General features: G+C 45.2%; 1 protein-coding gene across 2 annotated transcripts in view; it reads right to left on the minus strand.

Annotated features, from left to right (window-relative positions):
* ZBTB44 (zinc finger and BTB domain containing 44) overlaps positions 1 to 7,603 on the minus strand; it is a 51,036-nt gene extending 43,433 nt beyond the window's left edge. For both annotated transcript variants that reach the window (XM_015426534.1, XM_015426543.1), the window contains exon 1: positions 7,194 to 7,603. The gene's annotated coding sequence lies outside the window, so the exon portion shown is untranslated. The remainder of the gene's footprint in view (positions 1 to 7,193) is intronic.
* Between the last annotated feature and the right edge of the window lie 293 nt (positions 7,604 to 7,896).

The raw sequence follows: 7,896 nt of genomic DNA on the forward strand, positions 1-7,896 counted from the left end.
ATATTTAATTATATAATTAAACAATTATATAAGAAACAGGAAATAGCAGCACTATAGCGACTGGGTCTGCTCCCTTTCATGGGAAGGCTGGGAATAAGACTGGCAAAACCAGAAGATACCTGCAAAGTGCTACCCTGTGCGTGCGTGCGGGAACAAGTATCAAAACTGGGAAGCAAAGTGAGGTGTGGATTTATACCTCTTCCCACTCACCACAAACCCTGAAATGTATTGCTATGTTTGAAACACTTCCTTGTATCAATGTAGCTAATACATAAGTTATTTCCTTGTCCAGATAAAATCTCTAACAACACTCTGAGGCCTATGAAGTGCTGTGGTTTACGGTTGACAGTTACTACCTCCAGCAGAGCCGGGCTGGCCAGCACTCTAACTTTCCAGCCTGGAAGACATGTTTCCTTTTGAAGCTGTCCACAAAGAGAATACAGTAGGACTTGCATTCTCAATCTTTAGTATACAAAGTAAAAAAAACTTTACCAATATACCACCACTCTTCTACAGTGCATGGTAGGGAAAACTTACTAATGGAAGCAGTTAGAAGAGGGTCAGAAAAGAAACTTGGTACACTATCCACTTAGGCATTACACACTGTGTAAACAAAATGTTTGTACTGACCAAGGGTTGAACCTGCTGTGAGCAGAAGTGGCACTCCAGTTTCTAGCCTACTGTCAGTAATGCCCACAATATTCATCCATGTTCGTCATTACATAAGAACATAAGAGATGCCAATGTTGGATCAGGCCAAAGGCCCATCCAGTCCAACACTCTGTGTCACACAGTGGCCAGAAATACCAGGTGCCATCAGGAGGTCCACCAGTGGGGCCAGGACATTAGAAGCCCTCCCACTGTTGACCCCCACAAGCACCAAGAAGACAGAGCATCACTTGCCCCAGAGCCCCTATCTATACCTTGTGGCTAATAGCCACTGATGGACCTCTGCTCCATATGCTTATCCAATTCCCTTTTGAAGCCGTCCATGCTTGTAGCCGCCACCACCTCCCGTGGCAGTGAATTCCAAGTGTTAATCACTCTTTGGGTGAAGAAGTACTTCTTTTATCCGTTCTAACCCGACCGCTCAGCAATTTCATTGAGTGCCCACAAGCTCTTGTATTGTGAGAAAGGGAGAAAAGTACCTCTTTCTCTACCTGCTCTATCCCATGCATAATCTTATAAACCTCAATCATGCCTCCCCTCAGTCGTCGTTTCTCCAAGCTAAAGAGCCCTAAGCGCTTTAACCTTTCCTCATAGGGAAAGTGTTCCAACCCTTTTATCATTCGAGTTGCCCTTTTCTGCACTTTTTCTAAAGCTATAATATCCTTCTTAAGGTGTGGTGACCAGAACTGCACACAGTATTCCAAATGAGGTCGCATCATTGATTTATATAGGGGCATTATGATATTGGCTGATCTGTTTTCAATACCCTTCCTAATAATCCCCAGCATAGCATTGGCCTTTTTTATTGCAGTCACGCACTGTCTCAACATTTTCAGTGAGTTATCTACTACAACTCCAAGATCTCTCTCTTGATCAGTCTCTGCCAGTTCAGACCCCATCAATGAGTATTTATATTTAGGATTTTTGGCTTCAATGTGCATAACCTTGCACTTGGCCACACTGAACCCCCATTTGCCATGTTGACGCCCACTTGCCCATCCTTGACAGATCCATTTGGAGTGCCACACAATTTCACCACCCTGAACAACTTCGTATCATCCGCAAATTTAGCCACTTCACTGCTTACTCCCAACTCCAAATCATTAATGAACAAGTTAAAAAGCAGTGGACCAAGTACTGATCCCTGCGGTACCCCACTACTTACCCCCCTCCACTGAGAAACTTGCCCATTTATACTCACTTTGACTCTAAAGTAGTTATTGATACACTCCCATTTTCTCCCCTTAATTTAACAGAATTGCCTTTTACTAATGTAGCTTCAATGTCATATGTTGAGAAGACAATCTTGAAATAGTGGTAGTGTAACTCCTGTTTTCTAAGAACTACTCCATGCATCTTACTCAGACAAGTTATCAACCATTCAGGACAAATTGATTTAAACTGAGATTAAATTAACTTTCAATAATAAATGGGAAACTGATTTAAACCCACAATTTAATCTTTCTTTTACTTGATGATTTAAATCACCAAGAAAATTATTAAAATTGTGGATTTTAATCAATTTCCCATTTATTATTGAGATACTTCCCATATACAAGTGAATGCTAACTAAATATTATAACCATAAAACATATTGATTTAAAACTGTGTACAGTCTTTAGCCAGCCTTAGAGGGTCACTGTAACATTTCTTAAATGTTTAATACATGTACTGTTTTAGAAAATGATATACACTACAAATATATAAATGATATGTTATGAAACAGCAATATTTATGACTTCAAATAGAGTCCCTTATGACGTGCTACTGTGACAAGTTTAAGTAAACAGATGATAGCTGGAATCAACACTAGAAGATTCAGGGTTCTCTTTCATTTCAGTCTGCCCCTCCCTCACAAAAATGTAAATAATCTCAACCAGAAGCAAAGGCTGTTGCAGGTACTTGTTAGATTACTGTTCTCTATGAGATGGAAGTCTGAGTATTTACTTAGTGAATATAGTCCAACATTTGTAAATCAGGGAACGGAGCTAATTGCAGAGATCAGGTAGTTCCTAGGCATAATACAAGAGTAAAAGAGTCACCCAGTGGATCAGTGGGAGACTCCTGGGGTGACCTTTCCCAGCCTTGGCCTCAGGATCAAGCCAGAATGTAAACGCATGAACTGTTTTGCTCCATAATGACTAACAAAGATGTTTTCTTCATAGTTCTTAAGCAGCGTTTTGTAAGTTTGTGAAATGGTCTTAAGTTCAGTTGTAAAAGATGAGATATCTGCATTCATTTAATATTTAATTTTAAACATTATTTTTAAAATTTAAATTATAGCTGTAAACATTATTTGTATTCACCCTACAATCATTTGCAAAAAAATGCTTTCTTTCAACTCGCGTCTAGCCTGGAAGATGGCCCGTATCTTGATATGAACAATCTGGCCACCTAGATCCACACATAGTGACATCAAGACTAGACTACTGTAATACACTCTACATAGGTCTCCCCGCAAAGTCAATTAGGAGACCCCAGTTGGTACAGAATGCCACAGCTTGGGTATTATTGGGAGCCAGATGGAGCATTAGTATTTCTCCCATTGGTTGCTCAGTTATTGGGCTCAATTTAGGGTACTCGCTATCACATACAAAAATCTTTATGGCCTTATTCCCTCATAACTTTGGGACTGCCTCCTCCCTCTGTGGTCCACAACAGCTTTGCTCACCTGGTCAGGGCCTTCTGTGGGAGCCACCCTGCAACTGGGCAAAATAAGTATCTGCCCATATATGTGCATGTTCTGTTGTGGTCCCTGTTGAGGTCAGGAAGGCTACCACTCTCCTGGCTTCTGCAAGCTATGCAAAACTGAATTGTTCAAGAGAGATCTTTGCACACAAAATAGGGCTGTGCTGTAACAAAATGGTTCAGAAAGAAGCTTGGGGTTAGCAATCGTAGACTATACCTCTGTGTATTATCTGCTCCTGTAAAGTAGCTTTCTACTATGTATACATGTTAATACTGATGCTTTGTGTCATCTGTTTCAGATATCTCGTTGGTTCTAAGTAAAATCCTGTCCCACTGTCTACTGGATATCCCATCCTGCATATTGTACTAACTTATTCTGTGTAATGTACCCTGAGTCCCAGTGAGAAAGGTACACTACAAATAACATAAATAAATACATGTGTATACCTGCAGCCCTAGACAGAGTTAGGTTCGCTTAAGCACATTAATTTCAGAAGGCTTAAGAATGTCTGCCTCCATACGGAATAATGCATATAGTTTATTATCCTCATTTTCTTACACCACCACCACAAGGAAAACTATTCTTTGTTTACAGATATGGGAGAAGAACTCAAACTGAGACAGAATCTTGTTCAACAATATTCAATGATTTGGGATTTGATTCCAAGTTATTTGTCTATAGGTGACCTCAGCTGGCCTATGCCAGTTTACTTTAGCGTATGTAAGCTGCAACAAACACAACTAAATACCTGCCCACACAAGCCTGGCTGGAGAAACTGATTTTCTGCAGCAATGTGTCACCCACTTTTATAAGGATTTCAGTAGCCCACAGGACCCTAAAGCTGTATTACAGATAATGAATTTAATCAGGGAAAGGAGAACATGGTTTTGGAAGGAGTAAGAATACGGATGGTGTGGAACAAAGACTGCTGAGAGAGATCAAGGTGGGCAGTTGTGTTGGTCTGAAGCAACAGAACAAAGTTAAGAGTCCAATGGCACCTTTAAGACCAACAAAGTTTTATTCAAGACGTGAGCTGTGTGCATGTACACTTCATCAGGCGATGAAATCGAATTACATATCATAGTTTGGGCATTGGCCCCATCTGTATGCTGCCCTGAGCCCGTTCGCGGGGAGGGCGGGTTATAAATTTAAATACATAAATAAATAGTGGTGTATATAGGTGGCTTGTTAAATTAGCATGCAAAATAGTGAGAATGACAAGATGGTTTCTGGTTATAATCTATTTCAGTTCAACTGGGGGGGGGGAACATCACCTCTATGCTAGAAAGGAGATGGATGGGGGTCTAAAGACGGGATTTTCACAAATTAGGACACATCTCCAGTTCTAACATATTTATTACCTATGTTGTCTTTCCCACCCAGTTGAACCGAAACAGATTACAACCAGAAACCAGCTTGTCATTCTTTTGATGTTAAAAAAATTATTTTCCCTATTTTGCATGCTAATTTAACAAGCCACCTATATATACAACCGGGGTCATTTCCTGCAGGAGCGCACAGGAGCGGAGCTCCGGCAGTAAAGAGCCCAGGGGGCGGGCACATGCAACAAGCCCCGCCCCCTGCTCCCAGCAGCCCTCAGTCAGAGCAAGAAGCAGCCAGGTAAGTTGCAGAGCTCCCCCCGCCCCCCTGGTCCACAACAGTCCAGTGGCACCTTTAAGACCAAGTTTTATTCAGGCACAAGCTCTCCCTCCTCTGCGAGGGCAGATCTGCACGTCCCCCCCTCCCCCCAATAGCTAGCAATCCAAAACAGTCCAGTGGAGCCTGAGCGGTGGGTGTTGCCTTCTGACACACTTCCGGTGATGTCAGGGGGTGTGGCATATGCAAATGAGTTATGCTAATGAGTTATGCTGATGAGCTCCTGCACCTCTTTTTCTACAAAATGACCCCTGTACAACTATGATATGTAATTCCATTTCATTGTCTGACGAAGTGTGCATGCATACGGAAGCGCACATCTTGAATAAAACTTTGTTGGTCTTAAAGGTGCCATTGGACTCTAACTTTGCTGAGAGAGAGATCATCTTTAGTACATGAGAGGTAGGAGGTAAAGAAACTGGTATAGCAAGTGACAACACTGGATACGTCCACCATCACTGGCATCTAGGCTGGAGGCACTTCCCCTGAATTTTCAGCTTGCTTGCTTTTAATAAACATTTGTGTTGCCAATAAACTCAGTTACCGAGTAAGTGGTAAGCCTTCTCTTGGCTTCTAACAAGAAGGGCAAAGGCATTAAGATGACTGGTACTTAAAATATTTTAAAACAAACTACCTATAACTGCATTAGCCAAATGTCATAGTATGTTAAATATAAGTTATTTCTATTTAGATTTCTGCTGTCTCATATTGATTAATGCTGTCTCCCCCTCCCACCCCGTCCACGTACCATTTGACCTACCAATAACATCAAATGCCAGGCTGAGACTCTGTCAGGCATATCAAAGCACAATGGATATGCCTGAAGGTAAAAGAAATGGGGCTAGAGGTAGAGATGTTTTATGAACAGATGCACAAAAGAATGAAATGCCAGAAAACGGAGGCAAAAGTTTTAAATTGCAAGAAGGACAGAGAATTGTGACTCAATGACAGTAGTCCACATCACAGTGGGGAAAAAATCCAAGTGAACAGCCATATAACAAAGACAATGCCAAGGGGATGGACTTGATGCCAGACTAATTCCAGAAACAGTGAGCAGGCACTGCAGCAAGACAAAAGATAGGTGCCCCTTAGATAGACTTCAGCAGAGATTAGTACAGTGAATTTGTGCAGCAAAGGAAGAAGAGTAGCTAGGAGCAGGGGGGAGTGGAGTGACAGAAAGAATGGAAGATAAGGTTTGGGGGCAACTACCATAGAACAGGGTCAGGTGTGATACAGGGTACATAAATGCCAGAGAGCAAGACAAGCTACAGGAAACTGGAAGCCATGTGAAGAGAAAAATGGAGAGGTGCCAGGGAACATGGAGAAATGGGGGTTTGGGATTTGATGGTGGTTATGTCAGGGCCAAAGCCAGTCTCTGTGGGACTAGAGCAAGAAAACAGGTTGTGATGCAGAAAAAAAGGGGGAAGCGAAAGCCATGAGAAAAGAGACTCAATGTCAGTTTGGGGGAGAGATGGATAATTTGAAGAATGAGTGAAAGATGGATTTAAAAAAAATAATCAGTGTTTAGGGGCATCTGGAGAGGCAGCATACGTGATTCTTTAAAATAAGCCCCGAGGCACAGGGGCAAGGCAAATAATACCAGGAAGGAAAGGATATGGTTAAAGGTGCGCGTGTCTGTCTGTGGCCACGCAACGCTGATAAACATGCCTACATTTGTTTATTTTCCTCCCTTACCCCTTTCATTAAGACGTGTGGCGCTTATTAGATTTGCAAACCGTTCTGACGGGGGGGGTTCCTCACTTATTTCCTTGTATAGCACCGAGTTGAATTTCGAGCAGATAACACTACAGGCTTAAGAAATAACAATAGTTCCGCACAGGCAAGGGACGGGGCAGCAGATGCCAGGCAGTGGGGAAAGGAGGCTTTCGCGCAGGAGGAGGAAGAATAGGAAGAGAGAGGCAGGTAGGCAAAGCTAAGGACGATAAAGGCAGCCCGTGCGGGGAGGCTCTAGGGAGAGAATAAGCATGGAAGGGGGGGGGGGGGGGGGGCCACCTACGGATGCAATGGAAAGCGGGGAGGAGGAGGAGGGGGGGAGGATGGAATCCCCAGAAACGGGGCGGGGCAGGTGCCAGGAGGGGGCGGGGCTTGCCTGTTTGGATCCGTCTACCCGCCCCCATTTTAAACCCCAACCCTCCAGCCACCTCTTATTCCCCGTTACCTGTTTTTGGTGGGGCCCTCCCCTTTTCCGGGCCCGGCAGTAAGGTGTGTGTGTCTCTCTACCTATATCTACGTGGGGAGGCCGAGGCTTTTTCCGTGTTTCCCCCAAGCCGGGCCGGAGGCCGCCTCCGCCACAGCCCTCCCCTATCTCGGCCCAGGTCTGGGCCTCTGCTGGGCCATGGCGGCCGCCGTCGCCACCACAGCCGTCGCCTCTTCTGGGCTCGCGCCGCGGGCGAAAAAAAAAAGGGGGGGGGGGGAAAGGAGGAGGGAAGTGGCAGAGGCCCGCGCGCCCGTACGCAGGCGCTCTGAGGAGGAGAAGGGGTGGGGGGGAGAAAAAGGGAGGCGGTGCGGGGCCACTCACGCGCTGACTGGCTGGCGCGCGGGGCCCAGGCACTCAAGCTGCCCGCTCCCCCCCCCCTCCTCTCACTCCAGCCAGCCCAGCCTAGCCGGGCACTTTGTTTGTGTCCCACAATGCAACGCGGCGGCGGCGGCGGCAACTGCTATGAAGGGAGAGAGGGAAGGAGGGGGGATTCGGAGTGAGAATGAAGGGGGCGGGGCCGCGTTCTGGGCAGGTGGGCGGGCACAGTCAGAAGGGTGGGAGGGATGAGCGGGCGTTGGGCGCGCGCGCTGCCTTGGCTGAGGCGCGCGGCGGGCGCCGCCGATCCTGAGGGAAAGTGTCGACTTTGGGATGTTTATCCCTCCCC

This window comes from Gekko japonicus, unplaced genomic scaffold, assembly GCF_001447785.1.
Source record: "Gekko japonicus isolate JY-2015 unplaced genomic scaffold, Gekko_japonicus_V1.1 scaffold177, whole genome shotgun sequence".
Taxonomy (NCBI): Eukaryota; Metazoa; Chordata; class Lepidosauria; order Squamata; family Gekkonidae; genus Gekko; species Gekko japonicus.